This window comes from Protopterus annectens, chromosome 11.part0 (genome assembly GCF_019279795.1).
Source record: "Protopterus annectens isolate FY-2018-M chromosome 11.part0, PAN1.0, whole genome shotgun sequence".
NCBI lineage: Eukaryota > Metazoa > Chordata > Ceratodontiformes > Protopteridae > Protopterus > Protopterus annectens.
In genome coordinates, this window is record NC_056745.1 from 1213323489 (window position 1) to 1213351443 (window position 27955).

The 27955-nt window shown below is 41.1% G+C and overlaps 1 protein-coding gene across 1 annotated transcript in view; it reads right to left on the reverse strand.

Annotated features, from left to right (window-relative positions):
- GCC1 (GRIP and coiled-coil domain containing 1) overlaps window positions 1-27955 on the reverse strand; it is a 270668-nt gene that overhangs the window by 144481 nt on the left and 98232 nt on the right. The window lies entirely within an intron of this gene.

The following is a 27955-nucleotide window of genomic DNA, read 5'->3' on the forward strand; positions in this document are numbered from 1 at the left end:
ATGAACAGCTTTGTCTATTGAACTGAATAGTTCAATTTTATCATGTAAAAAAAGCTTGCGTATGGCCAGGAATAAAAAAAAATGTAATATTAGTCATTTTTGATTCCTTGATGATATAGGATACAGAGTTTACATCTTATTGTAACTCGAGTCATTATCAAATCTAATTAGGACAAGATCTTTGTCTATACTGGATGTGAATTTAACTATAATTGATCCGGGTGAAGAATTTTTATTTTTCGTTGATGAGAGAGATCTGTGAGCAAGGATGACACATTAGGCATCCAGGATGACAAATAATTCACTATACTGATTCTTTCTGTATTTTCAATGATTCAAAAAATCCTTATAATGTTTCTTCATTCTACGTTTTATAAATCATCAATTTTATCCAACGTACTCATTTAGAGCCTCTTCTTTAACTGTGTGTTTTTTCCATTATGCTGTTTAAAAATGTCCTTCAGGAGATTGTCATTTGTCATAATCAGCGTTTATAAATATGGTCTAGTTTTCTGTCCTGTTTATACAATCTGTCCATTTTTAAAGAAATCTCTTGTAAACTTAAAGCCAAAGTCTGAAGTTCTTTTCTCATACTGTTGTCAAGAGGACTGTGACTTAGTCATTCTAATACTAAATAAACTGACAATAAAGAAATAGTATAATCCAGTATGGAATGATTCCAAATGCGTTAGAAAACAGCATTAATTATAGGTAAACTATAGATTTCGCTGGAATCTTTGTGGAGTAGAATTGTGTCAAAGCAGAACAATTTGAGGAGTTCCACTTCTGGGCTGCTAGCACTCTGACATATTGTTCGGAACCTCCTAAAGTCACACTTTCTTTTGGCTATTTTCATATCCAGGAAGCAAGGATGACTCTGTGGCAGTCCAATATGCCACTGGAAATCATTTACAGAAAAGTGGTGCCCAGTTCAGCTATGCAGAATAAAACTTAAAGGTACAAGGTGTTACTAAGTGAATGTAAGGGCATCCTTATGTAAACATCTAGACTGTTCTTTTATAAGGTTGGAAAGGGGAAGACAAAAAGCTGAAACTGAGGGTGAGAGAAGACAAGTGACATGTAGGAAGAAGACATCAAAAAGAGGAGGTGGTAGAGGAGGGGGACTATATTTTTGCAGGAGATAAATCCCACAATATTTTTCAAATGTTATTATGCAAGAGGGAAATTGGGTAAGGAAGGACGGCAGAGAGTACAGGATATAGGTTTAGGGAAGAGTTAAGGAATAGACAACATGAAAGACAGACAAGCAAGAGAGGAACACTAAGGTGGGCTCACATTGCTGGGGGCATAAGACATACAGATGGCAGACAAAAGAGAGAGGATGAGATTTGTAGCACATGTCTCACCCTTGTCATGAGGACCTCAATTATCCCCACCTTGTGATGGACCTGAAGTTGGGGGGCTCTGATATTGTGGCAGTGGATGCCTCCAGTCATAGCAGCGGTTATAGAAAACAGATGTCAAGCAACACGACACCGCCTATCAAACTACTAGTAAGAAATGCATTAACACCTCCATTAAGAAAGTAATACATCAAACAGCAATTACAAGTATATGTGAAACTGTAAGATGCTACAATGTTTACGTTAAATGTTTCACTGTTATCATACCAAACTTGAACAATTCTCTCGTCTGACTGCTAAATGAAAAGCTGTACTGAACAGCCCTCTTCAAATAATATGCTGCTGACACTTATACCCTCCAAAAGGAGCAGCTGTAGATCAGTGTGCTGATCACCCACCATCATCCATGAAGATGACAATGGGATGCATGATCAACACTCCCCAAGTAATAAAAAAACAATCCCCAGTTTTTCATTACAGAAGGGCAGAGGCATTATTGGATTTATCCAATTAAAATGCAATACAACAATGAAAAACAGTTAACTACGGTGTAAGTCAAGAGATCGTACTCCATGGTGAGTCTAGAGCATGACAATTGAATTAAGTTGTTAAACTTTATTTTGCATATACATGGATTCATTTGTACCCGACAGTATACTCTATGTGGTTTTGTTACTTCTATGTATCTCATTTCAATTTTTCTCTTCTATATGTGCATTGTTAGTTTCTTACATTTTACTATATTGTAATCATTATACTATGTTTTTGTATTCCTGGAGCTTTTCTCCTTGGGTCTCCACTGAAAACAGGCCAATGGCTCAGTTGGACTACCCTGGTTAACAAATGACAAATAAATGTAACTATTAACGCATATCGTTACCAAAGTAGTGAAGCAATGCTAAGAGACTGAATAAGTTCTTTGTTTAATATGACCCAACAATTACACAACAGAGAAAGGAAACAAAATAGTTTACAAAACATAATGTTTTGTTTCAAAGATAGATTTGTATTTAACTACTAAAGATTTGTAAACTGCAGTGATAAAATCACAAAGTGTCAACTGCTATTCAGTGACTTGTGTAATACAGTGATAACACAGGTAATTTGTAAAATGTAATCCCTTTGACAGCTCCATTTCCACGACATCAAAAGGATATGGTTAGCCTACCTAATTTACACTTGAAACACATTTAACATTTCACCACTCCTCCATGCCTCATCTACCCTTTACTCTCTATCTGACTTGACATCTTACTGAATGCTTCTATGGATTCTCCTCTCTTACATCCAATTTGGTGGTCCATTCTATGGATTAAAACTTCTGCATGAAGTACTTCGGCAGAGTAAATGGACACAACAACCTGTTGCCTGTGCCCCTCCTCCTCCCCTTTATGTCCTTCCTGTTCAGTGCAACTCCTTTAGAATGCCTCATCCTGAATGTATGCATCCAACATCATGTCTCCTCTCTCTTCTGGTGTTTAAGCAGTTCAAGTTCCTCATTCGCTGTCTTGAGTCACACCCTTTACTTTTCATTACACACTGCCTTCTGATACCTCTCCTTCTCTCACACTGTATGCCTTGCAAAACTACACTGAGCTCTCAAGTGCAGAAGAGGGCCCAGTAAAGCAGCAGCATCTGTGTTTCTGCAGTCTAGCAGTCTACTGAACAATGACAGCCTACAGATATTAAACTGTGTAAGTATCACTTTATATTACTTTCAGTATCTGCAGCTATAAATATGCCACATAATACACATATCAAGGTTATGATGGCTGCACAGAGCAATAGGTACTTATTTCTAATAAACATGCATCATTCTACAGTATGTAAACTGCCATCAAGGAAAGACCAATAGCACTAGTTTGGGTGAGTAAACAGACCATGCACACAAAACATTTAAACAGCACAATTACCTGCATTGTTATATTACATAACAGACAGAAAGCACAGTTGTGTAAAATCTTACCATAACAGTAGATGTCATTCTCTTCACTGTTGCAGTATTCATTACAATAGAGATCCTCTGCCAAGGGTAGCCTGATGTCTGGCCAGTATAGCAAAGCCTTTAGTTTGCTTTAAGGTATGCCATGCCTCACACGTATGCTCCTCGTGTGGCATAGGGCATAAAGGTGATGTCCGGATGTACCATCCTCAGAACTGCGAGGCCCAGTACAAAAGCCAGTCCAAAGAGAAAAGAGGTAAACAATACATCCAGACGAGAAATGGACCAGGGGGCAGAGGGAGGGAGTGAATACTGCAGCAGTAAACAGAAAGACATCTACAGTTATGGTAAAATGTTACACAACTGTGCTATGTTCTTCCATTCACTGTTGCAGTACTTACTGCAATAGGGAGAGTATCCAAAGCTGAGGAAGAAGACCAGCAGAGCTCTCTAGGAAGCCATGAAGGATGGCCCTAACAAAATCAGCTCTAGCTCTGGAAATTTCATCCAACCTGCAGTGCAGTCTAGGTAGCTGCCTCAAGAATAGAGTTAGTATCCAAACCCTTGAAAAAGGCACCAGAAGAGGCCATAACTATAGCAGAATAAGCCTAACAAAATAAGGAAGGCTCTTACCACGAAAGAAATAACAAAAAGAGATAGCTTTTGAATTCCAAGAAGAAATAGTCTACTCAGACAGAGCTAATCCTAAGGACCTAGGGTGACAGGAAACAGAGATGATCAGATTTAACAGTCTTAGTCTTATCCAAATAAAATCGGAGTTGTCTATGTACATCCAATGTGTGCAGCACTAGCAGATTATGGAGAAGGGAAAAAAGTGGGCAAATTAATAGACTGATTAAGGGACAACTCATTCACCACTTTGGGTATAAAAGAATTGGTATGGAAGGACACCCTGTCCTTATGAAACACTGAAAAAGGAGGACAAGCCATAAGGGCTTGAAGCTCAGATACCCATCTAGCAGAGCTAAAGGCTAACAAAAGAACAGTCTTCCAACAGCAATGTTGCAAAGAAGATGAAGCTGCAGGCTCAAAAGAAGTCTGAGTCAATTTTTCCAAAACAAAATTAAGATCCAAGGAGGAGGAACAGGCTTCCTGGGTGTTCTAACATATAGGATGCCTTTAAGGAATTGATCAGTCTCAAATCTACAAGCTAAAGGAGGTGATAAAGGCAGACAAAAGAGATAGCTGATAAGAGAGCCTTAAAAAAAAAAAACAACCCAGCATTAGGCAATTCCTCGAGGTAAGAGAGAACTAAAGGAACATCCACAGAAAGTGTATCCAGGTTACGAGAAAGACAGAAAATAGAAAACCTCTTCCATTTGGATAAGTAGGATTTCCTAGTATTGGGTTTCCTGGCCTCCTGCAGAACCCTAAGCATGTCCTCACAAAAATGGTGTCCATGTGGAATCAAAACCCTATCACTCACGGTGTCAAATCAAGAGTGGACAGGTGGGGATTGATGAGAGATCCCTTGTCTTGTGTGAACAGGTCCACCCTGTGAAGTAACTTGTGATGACTGCCCTTGGCTAAATGCAGAATAAGAGGGAACCGATGCTGTCTTGTCTAAAAGGGAATCACCAACAAAATTTTGGGAGCATCCTGTTGAATTTTGAACAGGACTTTTAGAATGAGGGAAAGCGTAAAGAAACATTTCCTTCCAAGAAAAAGATACAGCGTCCACCTTCCAAACCAGAGGACTTGGGACTCTGGCACAAAATAGATGAAGTTCTCTGTTCAGAGGAGAGGCAAAAAGATCTATTTGAGTACCTCACTGGTGGACAATGTCCAGAAACACATTCTGTGAAGCATCCATTTGTGGGATTGAGTTAAGAACCTGCTCAGAATGTCTGCCACAAGGTTTTGACCTGATGGGATGCAAACTGCCTGAAGTGTCACTTGATAATGCATAGGAAGTTCCCACACTAAGAGTGCCAACTGGCAAGGATAAGATAAGATCTTGTCTCCCCCGCCATTTGTTTACAGACAATACCATAGCGGTATGGTATGTAAACACCTTCAGAGGTCCTGTGGAGAAGAGAGGATGACAAGCCTTAACAGCCGGCAGAAGAGCTCTCATCTCTTTGACACTGATGTGTTCTTTCTGTTGGAGAGGCGACCAAATTCCCTGCACTTTTAGGGAGCCAAAAGCTGCTCCCCATCCCACATCTTAAGCATCTGTGAACAGCTCCTGAGTTGGAAGAGGGGAATGAAAAGGGAGTGCTGGATTTGGGGATAACTGCTGAATCCACCAGCGAAGTTCCTTCTTGAGACATAGTAGAAGAGGAACTACAAATTCTAGGGGATGCGCATGTTAAAGTCAAAGTGACTTCAGAAACCAGTGAAACTTTCTCATGTGGAGTTGCATAGGGATGGTGGATGTCATAAACCTGAGAGCTCTCAGAAAATCCCTGGCTGTTAGACCACAGGAAGAAGAGTTTGAAAGAAGGAAATAAAAGTGTTAAGGCCTTCAGCATAGGCACAGTTTGGATCTTGCACCCCAGAAAAACATGAGGAGGAGTCAGAAAAGACGTTTTAAAGTTTATGGTGAACCCCAGGCTTTGCACAAGGGAAATGGCAAAATGAAGCTTTTACAACACGATCTCTGGAGAAGCTGCTTGAAACAGGAGATTGTCCAAGCAAGGAAAGATTTGGATCCCCTGAAGCACGCAAAAAGCAATCATAGGAGTGAGAAATTTGGTGAATACTCTTGGGGAAGTAGAAAGACCAAAGGGTAAAGCAGAGAACTGAAAATGCTGGGAAACAACTGCGACACCCCACCTCTGCACCAGTAATCAAGGAACCTCAATCCTCCCCACTAGCACCAGTTTGGGATGTACATTGGGAGAAGGACAAGTTGCACACACAGTATTTCCAGATGCAGCTTTCTGCATCAAGTGCAATTTCCCTTAAGAGCACACACACACAGCACAGTCAGTCCAGGGCTGGTTTCTCCCACTTTCTCCAGATCCCAAATAAGACTCCCCACTCATACAGCTATAGAGTTGAGATCTCAGCCTAGTGATCAAGCCAGGACCTCCAGCACCCTCTCTGTCCAACCAGTGCTTCATGTCCCTGCCCAAGTAGGTGTCACACACCTGGGAGGAAAGGCTGGCACAGGTTTACTAGCCATGCTCCCTTCTGAGCAGACTATAAGATAGTTTCCCCTGCCACCAGTCACTCCTTATCAGCTACTTTAAGGCTCTCAACAAAGGGTGTCCAATCTTACTGTGTAATATTAATGTTAATACAAATGATAATCTGACCGAGAGCAAGGCTATTAGGAGTGGCCTACACAGTGCCACCAAATACATATGCAAGTACTCTCAGAACTTAAATATGTCTCACAAATATCAGCTACAATGAAAAGTTTAAATATATTTAATAATAAAAGAACAAGAAAATACTCAGTATATAATCACAGTAACATCAGAGTTCAAAATCACAGGAAATATTTAAAACACTGCAGAACAGTCTCAAATAAATAAAGAAAACACAAACTATACTTCACTATATTCCTGACTGAATACAAGAGAATTACTATACCCTAGTTAACTTACTTACAGAGCAACAAGGCAGATATGGTGAGTGGATCTTGATGTTAACAGGTCAAAAACAAAATACAGAATGCAGTCTCTCTGAGAGAGTTCTTAAATTACTATCTCAAATATTACTGCTAGGATAGCTTGCAGAATGACATAATTTCTTGTCATCTGACTCTAAACACCCATTGCTGCACCTGGTAGCATTTAGCATCTACATGTGAAAATACATACACAAGGGTTTTTCCTCAAATCTTTGTACTTTCTGGAAGTCATAAAACAATAAAACACTTGCAAGACAATGCAGAAAGTTCCCTAGTTTTAGACATTGTGTCTCCTTGCTGCCATAAAGTAACTAAACTTCAGAAGAGCTGAAGTTTAAACAGTTAAAATAGTGTATGTACATTTCTGTTCTCTTCCAGCAGGGCATGCTGTGAATCCATTTTTAAACAGCACTTTGTAAAATACCTCTTCAGCACACATCTGTACAAACCATCTTACATGACATATAGTTCTAATATATTAGTAACACAAGCGTATAAATCATGCTGATATTATATTCAGCCATAACAAGACCTCTATTGAAATATTTTCCTATGCAAAACCGCTGGGAGTCCTTATTGATGATCAATTAAAATTTGACACACACCTACAAACTAATATTAAAAAACCCACCAAATGCTTAGAATGCTTTACAGTCACAGTCGCTACCTTACTCCCTCATACAAACAACTCCTATCCACCACTTACCTCATTCCCTCTCTTCTATATGGAGCCTCTCTCCTTACCAACCTTCAATCAACCGTCAAATCAAAACCATCTTCCTGCTATAACAAAATCTCCAAGTTTGCCACCGGATCCAAATTCTCCACTCATCACTGCAACTCCCTTCATTCCCTAAACTGGCTGGAACTCCCAAACTACCTGGCATACATTCAACTTACAACAATACATTCAAACCCTCTAACTGTCCTTCTCTCTTCTCTACCCTAAAAATGCATCAGCCACACAGATCACTCAGATCCAATAATCAAAATCGTATAGAAATTTACAAACCCATACTTTTTCCAGGGCAACTCTTACTATCTTCCTCCCTTGCCAAATGATGGAATTCACTTCCCTCACACATCAGAAAGTACAGTTTTGTACCTACCATAAATGTAGATGTCCGATAGGAATGCATCTGCAGTCTTTACAAATGGGTTGTCCTGTCGTCAGGCAGCCCTTCGGTCGGCCGGATTCCAAAGTCTGGGTCTGGCCTCGGCTGGTGTCGCACTTCACCCGACATCATAGCTGCAGTTATTCGGGTATAAAGGCATCAGCCAACGCCATTTTCCTCAGTGTTTCTTGCCCCAGATGCCAGGTGCCCTCTTGGAAGGCTAAATTTGGATAAATGCCAATGTTTCCAAATAGTAGAGAGCAAACACAAAAAATAAGCATGTATGTACATATATACAACAAATACACCATAATAGACCCCCCCCAGCTAGCTGTAAGATGGGCAAATACCCTAGGAGTACCACAGAGGGGAAGGCGGGTGGGTAATCCTGACTGCAGATGCATTCCTATCGGACATCTACATTTATGGTAGGTACAAAACTGTACTATGTCCTTCAAGGATGCATCTGCAGTCTTTACAAATGGGTAGAATACCATAGCCAAACTAGGGGAGGAGGAAAGAAGAGATTATGGTGTAGTTAGGATCCCTTGCAAAACAGCAGTGGCAAAACCTGCTCGGGATCTGGAGTATAAGGGTAAGTTATAATGCTTGGCAAATGTATGCACGGAGGTCCAAGTAGCAGCCTCTATAATGTCCTTGGTAGCCACTCCTCGTAAGAAAGCTGTGGTAGTGGCTGTAGCCCTTGTAGAGTGAGGCCTGATGTTCTCTGGAGTTTTCTTTCCATGGTAGGAATAACAAAATCTAATGCAATTTCCTATCCATTTGGAGATTGTCTGTTTTGAAATTGCTTTTCCTTCCCTTCCTGTCGCATATGCTACCAGTAGCTGGTCAGTTTTTCTATTGCCCTTGGTCCTGTCCAGGTAGTAGCGTAACTGTCTATGTACATCCAAGGTATGCAACAGTCTTTCTCCCTGTTCTGTGGGTTGGGGAAGAATGTAGGTAGGTGGATAGCCTGATTTAAAGATACTCTGGATACCACCTTAGGCATAAAAGTAGGATTTGTTCTCATGGACACTATCTTGATGGAAGATCAGGAAGGGTTGTACTGCCATTAATGCCTGAAGTTCAGATACCCTTCTTGCTGAAGTGATTGCCAGCAGGAAAGCAGTCTTCCATGATAAGTATTGTAATTCTGCTGTTGCTGCTGGTTCGAAAGGAGGAAGTGTCAATTTTTCTAGAACAAAGTTCAAGTCCCATGCTGGCAATGGTGGTTTCCTAGGAGGTTTTACATTTTTAATTCCTCTCAGAAACTGCCTGAGCAGAGGATGCGAGAAGACAGGAGGATCCAGGCTGTATCCTGCTGAAATTGCTGATGCATGTATCTTGATGGAAGAATAGGACAGGCCTGTGTGGAAGAGCTCTGCCAAGTATTCCAGGATGTTGGCTATGTTTACCAGTGACATCTTCTCCCTTTGCAGTACTCCAAATGAGATATCTTTTCCATTTTGCTGCATAATTTTTTCTTGTTGAGGGCCTGCGGGCCTCAAGGATAATGTCTTTAACCCGTTGTGATAAATTTGGGTTAATTGATCTTATGAAATGTTCCATGCAGTCAGCTGCAGAGTTTTCAGGCTTGGATGCAGGGTGTTGTAGTTGTTCTGTGTTAACAGCAATGGAACCAGGGGTAGTGCCCATATTTGTTCCCGAGACATGCTCCTTAGTAATGGGTACCAATGTTGCCTTGGCCAGTCTGGAGCTATCAGAATGATCCTTGGACGGTCCTCTTTGATCTTCAATAGCACCTTGTGCATCAAAGGAAGTGGTGGGAATGCATATGCTGTCAGGTTTTTCCAACTGAAAGATAGGGAGTCCACCTTCCAAGCAAGTGGGTGGTACGTCCTTGTGCAGAATTTCTTTAGCTGGTGATTGCGTGGGGATGCAAATAAGTCTATTTCTGGGAGTCCCCATTTTCTTGTAATGGCTTTGAAGATGTCCGGATGCAGCATCCATTCATAGGCATCCGTGGTAGTCTTGCTTAATATGTCTGCTAGAATGTTTTCTTTTCCTGGTACAAAAATTGCTTGTAACTGAATGTTGTAGCTCAGAGCCACATTCCATAGGTCCAGAGCCATCCGGCATAGAGGATATGAATGTGTGCCTCCCTGTTTGTTGATGTACCACATAACTGTGGTGTTGTCTGTCCTTATCATCAACTGACCTTCTCGGAGAAATGGTCTGAATGTCTGGATTGCCAATTTTACTGCCAGCATTTCTTTTAGATTTATGTGTAGGTGCAGCTGGTCTTGATTCCATAAGCCTTGTATGCACTTGTCCAGCATGTGGGCCCCCCAACCGAGGTCTGAGGCGTCCATCGTGATGGTTTGGCTTGGTTGAATGCTGTAGAAGGGCAATCCTGTGTTTGATTGACAGGCCTGCGCCCACCATAGGAACTCTTGCTTCAGGCATGGGATTATTGGAATTATGGTTTCTAGGCTGTGCTTGTGTTGAGACCATAAATTCTTTAGGTACCACTGCAGCTTTCTCATATGCAGTCTGGCATGAGGGACCAATATTATGCAGGATGCCATGAAGCCCAGGGCTTGCAGTACTTTTCTTGCTGTTAGATGGTTCTGCTTGGTTAATGCCAAGAAGTAGAGAGGTAGTTGCTCTTGTTTTTCTGCAGTTAGGAATGCCATTTGTTTTGATGTGTCCAGCTCTGCACCCAAGAAGGTTATTCTTTGGGATGGTATCAGCCTTGACTTTTTTATATTGACTGTATATCCCAGGGCTTGTAGTAGGCAAATGACTCTTTGTAAGTCTTCTGTTAGCTTGTTTTTGTTGTCCGCTTGTATCAGGCAGTCGTCCAGGTAGGAGTAAATTTGGATTCCTTGAAGCCTGCAATGAGCAATTACTGATGCCAGGCATTTCATGAACACTCTGGGCGCAGTAGATAAGCCAAAGGGCAATGCTGAGAATTGATAATGCTCTGATCCTGCAAGAAATCTGAGGTATCTTCTGCAATTTAGTCGTATGGGGACGTGCAGGTATGCCTCCTTGAGATCTAGAGTTACCAGCCAAGACTCCTTGCCCAGCATGGGAAGAAGCTGCTGTAGAGTCAGCATTTTGAATTTTGGAACAATGAGGAATGTGTTTAAAGCGGATAGGTCGAGAATAGGCCTCCATTTGTTCTCTTTTCTTGGTACCAGGAAGAGTCTGGAGTAAAATCCCTTTCCTTGCTCCATAGATGGTACCTTTTCCACAGCTCTCATCTTTAATAATTGAGATATTTGTTTTAGAGCTTCTGTCTTTTGATTTGGCGGTAGGTTTGGCATTCCTCTCTTCCCTGGTAGAGTATGGAAGTGGAACCTGTAGCCTTGATCTATGGTCTGTAAAATCCACTTGTCTCTTGTGATGTAATGCCAGTTTATTGAGAATAAGGCTAGCTTTCCGCCTAAGGGTGCTGCTAGTTGTTCCCTGGTAGGCGGTGCCAGAGCCAAGTCACTGTGATTGTCCTGTTGCAGTGGTGGTGGCTGTGTCTGTGCCTCGCTGGTTGTTATCCTGCCACTGGCGTCCCCTGTAGGCACCCCTGGATTGGTTTCTGCCTCTTGATCGCCTATTCCTGCCTCTCTGTGCTTTAGAGGAGTCTGGAAAGGACCAAGTTTTGGAGGGCCAATTCCTGCTAAACCTTGGAGGTTGGACCTGTAAGAAATATTTCACTGTTTGTACAGATTTTGCCTTCTCCTCCATCTTCTTCAGTACCTGTTGTGCAGGAGAACCAAATAAATTGGCCTTGTCCATGAAAGCATCCAACAGTTTTGATTTGACATGGTCCGGTAAGGCCTGCTCTTTCAACCATGCATGCCTTCTGATAACTGTGCCAGTCATGGCTGATCTAAAGGAAGCCTCCAGTGCATCATAGCCACATTTTAAAGAATGGTTACTAACTTGCTGAATGTTATGTACCATTTCCTGAACATACTTCTTATCAAAAGGTTCATCAGAGGACAGTTTTTTAGTTAACTGGTCAAGCATAAATTCTTGATATTGAATCATATGAAATTGACAGTTCAAGGCCCTAGCTGACAGAGTAGCAGAAGTGTAAACTTTTACCCCATCTCTAAGGACCTGGATTCCCTTTCAGAGGGGAGGGGATTTTTAGCAGAGGTAGTTGCTACAGCCTTAGGCCCCTGGGAGATAGTCTCGGGATCTGCAAAAGGAGCCTTGTATAAATAGTGATGCGTGTCCGGGACCCTGTAGTACCTATCGGGCTTAGCAGGGGCCGGAGGTAATGAATCAGGAGCAGTACAAGCATCATTAAATGCATCATCTACAACAGAAAGAACTGGAGGTATAGCTAAAGGCCTATGTTGTGGTAAATGCAAAAAGGTTCTGAGCCTTTCTGGAGTCTGAAAAATCTTGGCCCTGCCACTGAAATTGTTCCCTCATAGCATGTAAGGTTTCCCCAAAGGAAAATTCCTCAGGTGGAGAGGCAGAAGGGATGGACTCTTCAGCATCAGAGTCTTCGTAGGGGGAAGAAGGAGCCTCTGGAGGGTCTGTATTTTCTGAATCATCAGAGGACTCATCTGTGGACACTGGCTCAGGGGGCTCTGCTCTAGGCCTCTTCTCTGGAGGTGGATGAGTGGCCCTGTCTGGATGAGGTTGGGATCCCCGGATTAAAGAAATAAGATCCTCTGCCAAGGAAAGCATTTGGGAACTGGAGCTGGGCCTGTGAGAAGGGGTCTTAACAGGCACAGATTTTGTAGCTTTAGCTGCTTTAGCCCTGGCAAAGGCCTTAATGGACATGGCTGCAGGAGGCCTAGCAGCTCCACGTGCAGGAGTTGAGATATCCAAGGGAATAGTGTCAGATAATTCCTGAGAAACCGCAGGTTGGATTTCAGAAGCCGATTCCACCAGGTTTGAAGAGGCCTCAGTAGAAGGCATGTTTTCGGCTGAAGGAAGAACCGCTTGCTCGGTTTCAGCCGAAACCGAGACACTCGCGGTTGGCTTAACCGCGGTTTCGGCCGAAACCGCGGACCGCGAGTGTCGGTCCTTTTCCTTGCGTTTTTTGGATATTTGTGTAGTCGGAGGATCCGACGGCATAATATAAGCAAAATCAGAGCCAAAAAACTGCTCAGCAAATTCAGACCGACGTCTAAGCGTCCGTCGGTTAAAAGAACCACAGGCTAGACAAGCTGCGACGTCGTGGTCTGGGCCTAAACAAGGTAAACAGTAAGAGTGGAAATCTTTATGAGGTATTTGTTTCCCACAAGTTAAACAATTATTAACTTTTTCTGACATCGGCTGAGGCAAGAAAGAGTCCCCAACGGGGTACTTAGCTTTTTTGAAGTCTTCAAAGTAATATTCGGTAGTAGAAATCTCTGGTTCTGACCGACCGGCACTTGCGAACAGCTTCTGCTTCGGGCGCCACGCGGCAAGAAAGACTGAGGAAAATGGCGTCGGCTGATGCCTTTATACCCGAATAACTGCAGCTATGACGTCGGGTGAAGTGCGACACCAGCCGAGGCCAGACCCAGACTTTGGAATCCGGCCGACCGAAGGGCTGCCTGACGACAGGACAACCCATTTGTAAAGACTGCAGATGCATCCTTGAAGGACATCTACCCACAATCTCTCTACCTTTAAGATCTTACTCCACTCCTTTCTCTCCTCTCTCTGGGAATGCTCCTGCTCTCCCCCCCACCTGATGCTATCCACCCCTCTTACCCCTTCTCAACTCAAAAAAAAAAAAAAAGTATGCATTTTTCCAATTTAATTGTTCAATTTTATTGTCCTCATATACATTAACTATTGTTTGAATTTTCTGTTGTTTTTATTATTGTAAATATTGCAAATACTATACTGGAGTTTTTATTGTTGATTTGGCAGATACCTTTTTTTTTTGGGAGCTTTTCTCCCCGGGCCTCCATTGAAAACAGGCTCACCTAGGCCCAATGGACTTTCCCGGTCAACAAACTGCAAATAAATAAATAAAAATAAAAAGATGTATTATCTTTTGTTGAGTCTCTTCCCACATATCCTTAGCTGCCACACCAGAATCATTTTTAATCCATACTCCTAAATATCTCATTTTATCATGTCCCCATAAAATATGGATAATGCTGAACCAATTCATGTGTGGGCACATAATTTATCACTACTGCCTTTGTTTTAGGTTCATTAATTTTGTATCCCGAAAAGATCTGAAAATGTCTCAAAATGTTCCACAACACTGTAATGTCTCTTTCTGGTTTTGTTAGGTATAAAATAATATCATCTGCAAACAGAGCCAGCTTTTCTTGACTATCGTATCAAGTATATCCTTGAATTTCTGAGTCTCTATTTTCTTTGCCAGTGGTTCTAAATATAATACAAATAACAAAGGGGAAAGAGGACTCCCTACCCACTTTAATTTTTGCCTCAGATCCCTCAAATATTCTTCTAATCAACTTTATAATTTTTCAGGAAATGCAAATGCTTCCATTGCCCTGCTCATCAAGTCCCGGCTTACTCTGTCAAATGCTTTCTCTGCATCAAGACCCAGTGACAACAATGGTATATTTTTTTTACATTCTGCTTCTCTCTGGATCATCAATGTTCTGTTAATGTTGTCAAACGTTTGTCTCCCCTCCAAAAAACCACAATGATCCACAGCTACCAACTCTGGCAATACATTTTCCATTATTTTAGCCATTACAGACATGAACTCTTTATAATCATGGTTTAGTGTTGAAATGGGCCTGTATAGAGCTGGATCTGATGGAGCTTTACCCTCTTTACGTATTATAGTTACAACTGCTTTCTTCCAGGTTGCTGGTACTTCTCCTCCTCTTAAAATATTGTTAAACAAAACCTTCCAGATATTTATCAGCTTTTTCTCTCCTAGCTTCCAAACTTCCACAGGAATACCATATATTCCTGGTGAATTTCCTGTAGATTGGTTATACATCACAATTTTTGATCTCATCTCCTACTATCCTAACCATTCGTAATTGAGCCTAATCTACCTTTAACCTTGGCAAATTTAATTCATCCATAAACATTTCCATTTATATCTTTTCTTGATTCCATATTTCTCTGCTTTATGCAGACCTTCATAGAATTTCCGAAATAATTCTAATACTTCTTACCTCTTACAGGATCTCGTTACCTTCCCTGTTATAGGCTCCCTAAGCTTGGCGACAACCCTTTCTACGTTCTGTTGCCAGAGTTGCCATGCTAAAAGTTTTTGTGCTTTAGTGTTATCAAAAAACAGTTGCTTAACAGCAATCTTTCTAAACTCATGTATATAACTGAGGAAATCCCTTACTTTCTGCTTAGCATTCTGCAGTTCATCCTCTTCTTGTTCTGTGAGATTCTCCCTACTCTGCAATACTTTAACATTTGTCAGTCCCTCAAAATAATTCTTGTTACTTCATAAACATAGCTCCCTTTTATTTCCACCCTATTTTTAAACTTCACCTTAACTTTATCCTACTCCCTAACTATATTTTCAGAAGAAATTTCTCTCCTCCTGAATAGCTCCTGAATAAGCTCCACTACCCATTCCTTAAATTCCTCTCTTTTCAACAGATAAGTAGGAAAGTCCCAGTGTCTCATTTTTATTTCATTACCCAGTGTTTCTGTTTTATTTATTATTGGCGTATGATCTGAAACAGTTACTGGGTACATATAAAGACCTTCAATTAAATGCATATGTTCCTGTGAAATGTAAATTCTGTCTAGCCTAGCCCAATTTTTATATGTAAATTCACTCCAAACTCCTATTATGGAATTCACATCTGCCATGCCAAATATTTTCATAAATTTCTTCAAAAATCTACTCTCCTTTGTTATACTTTCTCTTCTGGGCCCCCAGACACATCTTCACTGTTGCAAATCACATTCCTGTTCCCACTTATAAGTAATACTCCTTGCTGAAAACTGATAATTTCTTCCAGAATTTTCTTAAGCTCCATTATAGCAGTTTTGGTTGGAATATAAATAGTTCCCATTCAGAACACTGACTTGCATAACAGCGAGACGACAACAGCGAATGCTTAAAACAGCAAACTCTGAGAACAGAGAATTTTGCCTCCGGGAAACTTACCACTTGGCCACCATATTGACCTTTGCATTTTCTCCACTGAAGTGCAATTTCAGAGTTGGTATATTTATTTTGGGGGGGGGCAAAGTCCCCCATTCCGGTCTGTTTTATGTATTACATTGTTTTCCCCACTACGGTGGGTTTAATTTATGTATTATGCTGTTTTCTGGGAAACTAACCACTTAGTACTCCTCTTTTCCTTTGTCCCATTTATTCTGCTGAATAACCATCCTGAAAACCTTTTATCAAATTCACATGTTCAGTTCTTTCCAGGCGCGTCTCCGGTAACATAGCTATTTGCACTCTACATTTTTTAATATAGTTTACTATTCTTTTTTGTATTTATCTGTGAGACCATCAACATTTAAATACATTACAGAAAGCATCATTGTATTAAAAAGTTATTACTCCCACCTTTTATATACACCACTTCTGTTAAATGTCTAGTTCCAGCTTTTGTGTTACATGCATACACTGTTTGGCAGGTTGAACTTTTATTTAGTTGTTTCTCGTCATATCCATTTGAGCCTAAGTCACATCTTACAAAATTTTTTGTTTTATTGAAACTCTCAAAAAAAACAAACAAAAAAAAAAAAAAAAAACAAAAACAAATCTCCATACCCCTAAAACCTATTAATTTAATACTAACACACAACATTATTTACATCTTCAAATGAAGTTTTACCCTCTAATATGAACAAATGTCCCAAACTAACAGCTACACTCACAGACTTGAGTTAACCTAAAAGAAAGGTCATCCATGCTAAGACACATGGTGCAGCCTGTGCTTCTACTAAGTGCTAACTGGTTTTGTCTTATCCTTATAGCACTCCCAGTTGGGAAAGCCCCTGAATGCTTTCAGAGAACATTACTTCCTAGCCAGATTCTCTTTTCTTTTTCCTCAGCCAATCACTTTCCACCAGACTGTAACCAATTTCTCTTTGTCAGACTGTCTCCATGAAGACATGAGAATCAGACAGCCAATTTCTCGTTATCCAATCATTTCCATGGAGACATGAGGACCAGATACAAAATTGCCACTAAGCACACGCTCATTTGCTAGAAAAAAGCCTCATAATATTCAGTATTCTTTTTCATTTACTTGCTTTCTCTTAAATCTTGTGACTAAAGCAGTTTAAGGTCCTTAATCTAGTCATTCCCCATGCAAGAATGAGAAAAAGCACATTACTTTTTCTTTTGTCATGCTCTTTTAACCACTTTTTTTTTACATTCGCATGCCTACATTTCTTAAAACTTAAGAAGAAAGACGAGAAAGAAAGGAAAGAAGAACAGCAGCACCTACTTACAATCCCCATTAGACTTAAAAATAATTGAGAAAACTTTACTTTATAACATGCAAATAAAAACATACACCACAATAGTACTATTAAGAAAAAAAATGTTTTCTTTACTTACTTATACTCATACTGAAAATCAAGATAAAGCGAGCTTTTGCCCTTCTGCTCCACGGGAGGTTTCTGTCCTCCCTGAGCTTGCCTTAGGCCACCTGTGTTACTCTTTGACAGGTGTACTGCCCCAGTCAAACTCCCCACCTGACACTGTCCCCAGAGCGGGTCGCGTCCAGATGCCTGGGAGCTTGGAGCCAGAAGCGAGAGCCCCGGTGGGGTTCACCCCCCACCTCACCCCTCTCTTCTCCTCTCCAAAGTATTTTTCTGACCATTAAAGTGTATGCCCTAATTCATGTCATAAGAGTCCCCACAAGTACAACAAATTCTGAAAAATTCCAATATTTCCAGATTTTCTTGTTCTGTCACATTTCACAAATATAATTATTATATTATAATCCCACATTAAGTTACTGGTTTTATTACTGTTCATCTCCATCTCCCAAATCCTGTCTCTGTTTCACTTCTAACGTACTCTTGATTCTTCTATTCAACTCTTGTGCTCCCTTCTTTCTCCAACATTTTTGGTTGAAACACTGGAAAAGGTTTCACAGGTACAGTCTCTCTGTGGTCTTTATTATCAGAACAACAAGAAGCAGAATCTCCTCTGGGTTCACAGCCCACCTTTTGTTGGACAAACTTTTGTATTTCTTCCTTATTTTGTCCCTCCAGGGAAGAATACCTTTAAGACAGATGGGTACAGCAATTTAAATCTCACACCTGCATCTCAACATTCCCTAAATAAAATGAATTTACTCCTTTTCTGCTTGGTGTACACCAAGTAATCATTCTCCACAAACACTCTACTGTCTCCCACTTTTAGTATTTTATCTTTCTGCCACAGTTTTGTCAGAATCAATTCCTTCAGCTTGTAGGATTGCATCTCTGCTATTGAAGGTCTAGGTTGCTTTTTCATAGCCAGTTTGGAGCATACACACGATGTGTCCTTTCAATTAACAACTCCTACTGTGGAATACCAGTCCAGTTGCTTTTTTATACTTTCATAAAATGAATGCAGTCTGTTCCTTCCAGCTTGTCTGCTACAGGTGAAAATTCCAGCCTTTCCCTACGTACTCTATCCTCTAATTCTATTTTTTTTTAAACATTTCTTCCTGAGCAATCTCCTATTCAGCCAACTTTTTCTTTATTTCATCCTCTGATTTTTGCAGCTTTATCACCTCATCTGAATATCTGTTTAAAGCTTATTCCATTTTCCAGCCTTTTGTTGTTCATACAGATATATTCGATCAGTGTTTCATTTATTTTAACCAGGTCTGTGTGCAGTTGTCTTATATATTCCTGTAGGTTACTGAAGTCATGTCTGGAGGTTGCACTGTTTTTATTTTTGCTGAACATCTCCAAAACTTTCCCCTAGTCAGTGTTTCTTCCTCACTTTTTGTAGCTGATCTTTTTCCAGGTACTATGTATGTCTTTTTTTCTGGCATCTAGGCAGCAAACCTACTAGACAGTTACTGAAGTTTACCCATAACACAAAAGTCTACTTGCCTTCTCTGTTGAGGTTTTCTTTCCACACTGGGAGAGCTAGAGTTAAGCTGTTACTCAATGTGCAGCCATTTTGGAAGTGATCTCGTCATCCACATTGAGAACACTTGACATGCGAGTTATGAATGGAGAGAATTGATCATAATTCTTTGCAGCATCTATAGTTGCTTGTGCTACAATGTACTACTAGTTAAAAGAAAAAGTGGATGAGCAGAAAGTATTTTTACATCTTTGAGAACCATGAAACAATGCTGCCAGAGACAGCAGCTAAAAGCCAAGTGTCCCCTTTCTGAAAAACAAAACTTTAAATTTATATTTAACACATTATCTTATAGGCTCATAGGTGTGTACTAGGCTAATGGCCCTGGAGCCTTTATAAACCTAGCCCAAAGGATTTTTCTGGAATTGTGCCACCCCAACATTAGTTCCCAGTGCCTCTATCAAGTAAGGCCACTGAAGTGATCCTCGGGGTGAATTTTCTATTTCCCATCCACTCTAGATTTCTCTTGAAGAGGGCCAGTGAGGTGGCCTCTTATATGTTATTATCTTGGTCTTATATGTTAAAACATAAAATTATCTTTTATGGATACATCTTCAAAACCATCAAATTAAAAATGGTACTGTATCATCCATAACGTTTCAGGAGAGAAGAAGTAGATTTATCCATGTCTTCTTTATACCAGGAAGTTCTACGAAAATGCCACATTCAAGTGTTTGCAGTTACATTTGGAAAAGTACAGCTTCACTCTGTATCACCACCTTAAGTAAACTTTTCATTTCTTTTTTCAGTCAAGAAATCTAAAAAGAACTGACTCAGAATGAGCCACTCTAAGCCCAGTGTACAGGACTGTACAGTGAAAAAAAAAGACATACAGGTTATAATAAGTAACATCTATGCGTTATCTGTAAAAATAGATAAATTAGAAAGCAAAATGGACAATTTTAAAGAGAAATGTAAACAAGTTGAAGTGCAGAGTGAATCTTTTAAACAATCATCACACATCTTGAGTACAGAAGATGCAAAGTCTGATTTTGATGGAAAATCGCTTGAAAATGAGAACACTGAATTTCTTCTGAAACAAAACAACTTACTCTGGGAAAAATAGAAGACTTGGATAACAAATCTAGAAGGTGTTCATCAGGATTTATAGGACTCCTGAAAAAGTAGTAGTATGATTCAATTCCTTAATATCTGGCTGCCTAAAACTCTGAACCTGCCTGAAGCTTTTTCCTTTGTCATAAAAAGGGCACACAGAATACTTTCCAACTCAAAAAAAAAACACCTTCACCAAGGTCAGTGATAAGATTTTTCTCATGTCAAGATAAGGATTTAGTCTTCAAAGCTGCAAAATTAAATAAAATACCACAAGATTTGACAATGACTATTCCACATTGGTGATGGCAAAGAGAAAAGCATGTATGCTGTCTGATAAAAGCTTAAAGAAAAACAGTATCAAAGCACAAATCTTGTTTCCAGCAAAACAAAGACTCACGTGACTTCAAGGAGGAAAGATAATTTTTAACACCGTGGAAGATGTAATGGACTTTATACAGAAAATTAAAATCCTAGAAAAAAACAGAAGCAATGGACTGGACTCTATCAACTTCTGGTTTCTGGCCCAGAAATTGTAGTTTATTGGCCGTTTGGACAGTTTTTCCATCTCTTTCAACTTACTGGTTTAAAAGTCAGTGTTTGTGCAGGTTTACGCTTGTTTAAGCTCCACGGATCCAGTTTTGGCATCCTGCAGCCTACAAAAGCAACAGGACGGAGAAAGAGATACTCTAAGTGCCTCCATTTTTCATAATGTATTGCTCTCTGCACTTGTTCATTTGTAGTTTTTAATTTAGCTGCATTTATTTAAACTGCATTTGCCTTACACACTCAAGTGTGCTAGCTTGTACTGCATTTAAAATGCGTTGCTACTATTGTGCTTTTCTGCAAAAAACAAAAAAGTTCTAAGCTTGTTTCCCACCTTTGTAACTAGTCTAGTTCGGATACAGATTTTAAGTTTCTGAGCCCCTCCGAACTTTGTATTTTGAGGGAAGCCTTCTAGCTCATCAGTGGGAGTGGTAAGCACTAGGTAACCTATCTACCACAAGAGGAGTGGTTTCTGGTCCAGAAATTGCAGTTTATTGGTTGTTTGGGCATTTTTTCCATCCCTTTCAACTTTTTGGTTTAAAAGCCTGTGTTTGCGCACTGTGCAGTGGCGCTCAGCTGAGGTAAACTATTACCGGTGCCAGAAAATCTGCTCTTCAATTTTCCCCTTAGAATGTCCTTGCTCTTTTACTTCTTCCACTTCAATTAGCTTAATCAGCTAACACTTTAATAGGCTTTTGTAGCATTTATTGTAGCACACTTCGGTGCTATCAGCACTAGCTGTTCCTACGCAGTAACAGCACAAGTACTTATTAGTTATGACCACCCCTTCTGGTATGATTGCAGGGCAATTTCCTGTGCTTTTTCCTGCTAACCTGGTGCACTTGGGCATTCTGAGACAGTGCGGCAACTGTCTAATGTACAGAGACAAACCTCTCCTCTTACCTCCCAACACTCATACCTGTGTGAGATTACTTATATCACCAAACTGGAAGCAGTGCATGCTCCAACCAAGACCGGACTAGGTAGTCAAGAGGAGAAGGTCAGCATCTGCAACACACTACATAGAACGCACAGCCCTCCAAAACCCAACGATCACAACCCACACATAGAAACACAAACCATACACCCACCTTCGCGGAGGCTCTCAATAAAAAAATTACCCAAACAACAGAGACCCCCTAGACAGAAACGCACTGGACCACCACAACACAACACCAACCCAGAACACAGAGCTCACCACCACAGTGTGCCCCTCAACCCAAACCCTTAAGGCAAAACACTTTGCCCAATGTACTAATCATAGGAGACTCAATTGTGAGGAACACTGATGTCTCACTCATTAGGATGAACAAGGAAAAGGTGACAGTCAGTTGTCCATCAGGTACCAGGATCCGCCACATAACACATGTACTCAGGTCACTCCACAACAAGTACAAATATGACTCAGTCATTGTCCATATGGGTGTGAATGACCTGAGATGTACCTCCCTGGACTACATGAAAAGAGATGTGATGGAACTCTCGAATTATGTGGTCCAGGCAGGTGCAGGCATGATCCTAGCCCTGAGCAGTATTCTACCATCACCCAGAATGATATCACAGTATGAGCAGAAAATGATTGACTTTAACAACTGGTTAAGTTTCTGGTGTCATTCTAAGAGGATCCAGTATCTGTCTGCCAAGGACGACATGACTGATAGACCTCGATGTCTTGCCAGAGATGGCCTGCATCCGTCACCCCTGGGATCCCGGGTACTGGCTAAGGCTCTTGCCACCCCTACAGTGCCTTTTTATGCAGTGTTCCAAAGACCAAAATTCCACCATAACAGCTACAAAGAAATGCAGTCTGAGGGTCATGCTGCTCAATGCTACAAGTTTAAATCTCAAGATGCACTCACTCGAAACTCTCCTCAAAAATGGAGAATGTCGACATCTGTGCTGTAATGGAAGAGGCAGAAAGCACCCCTGCTCTCCCAGGCTACAACTCATTCCATACCTTTTGGTGCCAAAATACAACCGGAAGCTCCAAAGGTGGTGCTATCTCCATATTCTTAAAAGATACGCACACCTCTAGACTGGTAGCCCAGCACAATGCATCCGAGATACTTCAGGTACAACTAACACTGGGTAAGACAATAGAAGTCACAGCCTGCTACAGAACCCTAAACATGTCCCTAGACTATCACTCCAAGTTCCTAAACACCCTGGAATCTATCAAGGTCCAACTCAATACTCTCATACTGGGTGACTTCAACTACTCTTCCATCAACTGGGAAAACTATTCAAGTATTAATGTACAAGCCCAACGCTTTTTGGAATTTATCAATTCCATTGCCCTGGACCAGCTCATTCTGACCCCCACTAGAGGAAGCAGCATCCTCGGCCTGGTTATCACCAACACGGGAGACCGTTGCTCCACACCTATAGTCAATTCCTCCCTGGTTAAATCTGACCACAAACTGATCACCATGAAAATCACCATCTCACCTACACCCCCCCCGCTAAAGTTACCACCCTGAAAAACTTCTCTAAAGCAGACTTTGGGCTCCTAAAACGGAGGTGGCTAACTTCTTGGCACCCATGCCAATGGAAAATAGCTGCATGACTGCCGAATCATACACCAATGCACTATACAAGCATGTACACAAATGCATGGACCTTGCCATACCAAATAGAACTAAGATGCTCTCCTCCAAAAAAAGGAAGCCAATCTGGTGGTCCCCAGCCATCAATAAACTCTACAACAGGAAGAGGAAACCGATGAAGAAAAAAAAAATGAAGTCACAAGACTGGAAAACCTCTCATCAGACTCAACAAAAAGCTGACATCCCTTATCAAATCCTCTAAACCCAGCTATGAAGGTAGAATTGCAGCTGACACCAAAAACAACCACAAAGCCTTCTACAGCTATATCAAAAACCTCAAAGGCAATACCCAGATATGCTTTGCGTTATTGTACAATGGCACCTCCTATACTGAGCCAACAGATATAGCCAACATATTGGCTGACAGATTCAGTGCCAACTTTACCCCTATATCCCTCCACCCAAGGGCCCTATCACAATACCAGAAGAAAGCCTGGTACCCACCATTTCTGCAGCAGAGGTAAAAGCTACATCATCCAAAGCCAAGAATACAGCGTCTATGGGAATCTGATAATATCACCGGCCGTGTCCTACATGAGCTACAAAATGAACTGGCACCACATCTGTGTGCCCTGTTCAATCACATGTCCTTAAAGAATGGCATACTGCTACAGTCATCCCGCTCCATAAAGGGGGAGGAGTTACAGACCCTGGAAACTATCGCCCCATTAGCCTGACGAGTCTGGTATGCAAAGCTATGGAGTGCATCATCATGGACCTGCTTAACAAAGATATAGGCAATCTCCAAACTCTTGACCCCACACAGTTTGGCTTTGTCAAGGGAGATCCTGCCTGCTGAATCTGGTTGATTTCTTTGAGGCAGTCACCAAGGCTGTGGATGAGGGTAAGGCAGTGCATACAGCTTACCTCGACCTGGCCAAGGCCTTTGATACCATTCCCCGCTCAGGTATCACTGATAAACTCACCAAACTAGGCATCAATCCTCACAACACTAGGCGGGTTTGCAAACTGGCTCACAGACAGGACCCACAGAGTGAAAGTTGCAGATTCCAAGTCAGACTGCTGACCAGTCACGAGTGGAGTCCCACAGGGCTCGGTCCTGGGCTCTCTCCTGTTTGGCTTCTACTTCTCAAGAAGTCCAGGCCAACACAGAAGGACTTTGGCTGACCAAGTCTGCTGATGACTGCAAGCTAGGAGTCATTATCAACTCCCCAAGTGATGCAGACATCCTACAAAAAGGCATCTCTGAGACCAATGACTGGTGTCGGAACCATGGCCTGAAGCTTAACCCCCAAAAATGAGCTATCATCCCCTTTGGAAAAAACTCAGTTCCCACGAATTACCATGTTGATGGGAGCCCGCTGAACACTGTAAGGGGCCATAAGAGATCTGGGCACCCAGGTCAACAGCCACCCCTTCAACTACCACACTGCCATTGTGGTCAGAAAGTCCTTCTATGTGGCACAACTTATAACCAAAGGTTTCACATCCAGGAAGAAAGAGGTCATCATCCCTCTCTACTCATCCCTCAGACCAGTCATCGAATATAATGCCCTGTTTGGCATGTACATGACCAGACACCTACAGCAGCTGGAGAGGCCACAAAAGTACCTCACAAAAAGGATTCTAGGCCTTAAACACATGTCCTATGTCCTACATGGACACACTCAAGAAACTTCAGCTGTTCTCAGTCTCTTATCGTCTACTTAGAGGTGCTCTCTGCTTGACTTACAAAGCCATGTCCAACCCAGCCCTACCTGAAATGCTACACCTACAGAAATCCCAACCCCCCCCCCACGTCACACGCTCCTTTAACAGAATATGGTGTAGGGACAGGTTCACCTCCCAAAGACTGCCCATACACTGGAATAAGTTTCCCATTCATGTCAAGCAGAGCACCTTGCTGGCCCTCTTCAACAGAAATCTTGACGAGTGGATGGGTAACAGAAATTTCACTCCAGGGATCATTCCAGTTGCAGTATTGGATAGGGGTACTGTGAACTAACATCGGGTGGCACGGTGCCTGGGCAATTTTTTTGGGCTAGGCTTGTAGAGGCTCCAGGGCCATTAGCCTAGTACACACCTATGAAACTATGAAATGCAAAAACAGATGGTTGGTTAATAAAAAGAGAAAAACGGTAAAAACACTTAAGGACAAATGAAAACCAATGTGTTTCACGGTTATGAAATATTTATCTTGTCTCTAACACATTGTAAGCACTGAATTGTTACTGTGCTTTATCAAATTGTATGTATTTGTATCTCTGTGGAGCTTTTCTCCCTGGGCCTCCACTGAAAATGGCCACTTTTTGGCCCAGTGGACCTTCCCGGTCAACAAATGCAATAAATAAATAAAATTAATTCTTATTAATTTAAAGAAGTGTTTGAATACTTATGAACAGGGCTGAATATTACTTTTTACAAGGTAAATCATTTATTTACTTATTTCCCCATTTCAAATGGTTACTAGCTCCCTTTTTAAAATGTTAAGTGTGATTCTTTTAGCAACATTTGAAATTGGTCAGTTATTTTCATTTAGAGTTTAAAAGGTCATACTATTCATTTTATTAAAAGTTAATTATTATGATGAAACTTGTGTTAGATGGCATACTTTCTGATACCTTGGCATAGCTGAGTAATGTATTATTAAAATACTTGATGCAACAAATTATACTGAACAGGCATGTTAAGTTACATTCTGGGTTCTTAAAATGGTCCAGTAGTGTGCTATTGATAGTATACTTGATATGCAATACCACCAGGAAAGACATGCTTTGTTATAAATAAAATATAAGAAATATAGCTTTTTACATATATAAAGGTTTACTTAAATGACATCAAATAATTAGATTAACATTCACACTTTTGTAAGTTAAACCTGGATCACACATAACAGTCGTTCTTTTAATCCAAGTTTATATCCTATGTCTCCTTTAAAAAATGGCAGTCTGCTTTATATTAAATAGCAATGTCTTTTGGTTTTCCCGGTTAGGGGTCACCACAGCATATCACCAGTCCGCTGATTGGCCAGCCGGGCACCCAAGCCACACACACAGACACACACACCTACCTGCATGTCTCTAAAGCTCACTCAACTGCAGGGAGGATATACAGACTCCACACAGAAAGCACTTCAGCTGAAAATCGAACCGAAGAACCTCTTGTTGTGAGGCGACAATGCTAACCACTGCACCACTGCAGCCATATATTAAATATCTCATGCAAACAGTGCTTACTGAATCATTAATGCTATTTCTTTAAAAAGGATCATAGGAAGTCACTAGGTTAATGGTCCTAGGGCCCTTACAAGTCTAGCCAAGTTCTTACCCTCATCTCCACGATCAGCACCTATTGCCCCTGTCCAAGAGACACAGGTGGAACCCCCAGGGTGAATTTACAGTCACCTATCCAATTGTCCAGATTGCGTTTGAAGAGGGCCAGTGAGATGCTCTGTTTGACATGAATGGGAGTCCCAAAGGTGTGGAAACATCTGGGAGACAAATTTGTTCCTCCAGCAGGTTTTATTAATATCACATACTATATTAAGGTTTTTAAAGCGAGTAACCCTTGTACCATTTGACTTTCAGATATGAAGCATTTCCAATAACGCAGGGTCAGAGATTGCCTTATATACAAGGCAGAGATCACCTCTGAGTAGTCTGTATGAAACAGAATAAAGTGACAGTGATTTCACATGACGGGCAGATGGTGAAGACCTTGAATTTTCCTTGAAAAGAACCTTTGTGGTTTCTCCAATTGCTGCAGGTGCTTAGAAAGGTACATACCAAAAGGGGCATTGTACTCAATTATTGTCCTGATAAGGGAAGACTACACAGAAGTTATAACTTCTTTTTTTCTGGAGGCAATGCCCTTACTTATGAAATGAGTAATATAGAATGCCATTCTTAACACTGTGGAGACATGGTGCTCAAAGGTAAGGTTGCGGTCAACCTGTGTGCCCAGATCTCTCACCACTGAGTGTATACTTCAGGTGTTGCTACTGATGTGGTAGTTAGCATGAACATCGCTTTTACCAAAAGGAATGATAATATATTTTTTGCATTGCGTTTAACGCCATGACTTTGGCACCAATCGCTGTTTGTGTAAGACCCTCTTGTAGGATGTTGACATCATTTGGAGATTCTATGATGGCTCCCAGTTTGCAGTCAACAGCAAACTTTGTCTGCCACAGACCTTTACATTTTGCTTGTACTTCAGAGAAATAGATTCCAAACAGCAGAGGTCCCAAGACTGATCCCTGTGAAACACCACTGGTTATAGGTCTGTGCTGGAGGTGGATTCCCCTATTTTGACTATATGAGTTATATCAGTGAGCTAGTTAGTGACCCCTCTAATGTTATATGGGTTAATGCCTAGCTGGGTAAGTTTATTAATGATGCCCGAGTGGGGGATAGTGTCAAATGCCTTGGCTAAGTCCAGGTAGACTGCATGCACAAATGTTACCTCGTCCAGGGACTTGGCGACTTGTCTTGAAGAATTCCACCAGTTTTAAGTGGCATGATTTCCCTTTGACAAATCCAAACTGAGCAGGGTCAAGTGAATGGAGATTACCTACATCTTTGTTGATAAGTTCCATGATGATTTGCTCCATGGCTTTGGCAAAAAAGGCTAATAGGTCTATAGTTCCCAGCCCAGTGGAAGCACCATCTTTGTGCAAGGAATAACAGTGGCCGTTTTCCATTCAGTTGGTATGAAGCCAGTGCTTGGACTATGATCGAAAAGAATACCCAATGGTGCTGCTAATTCATGT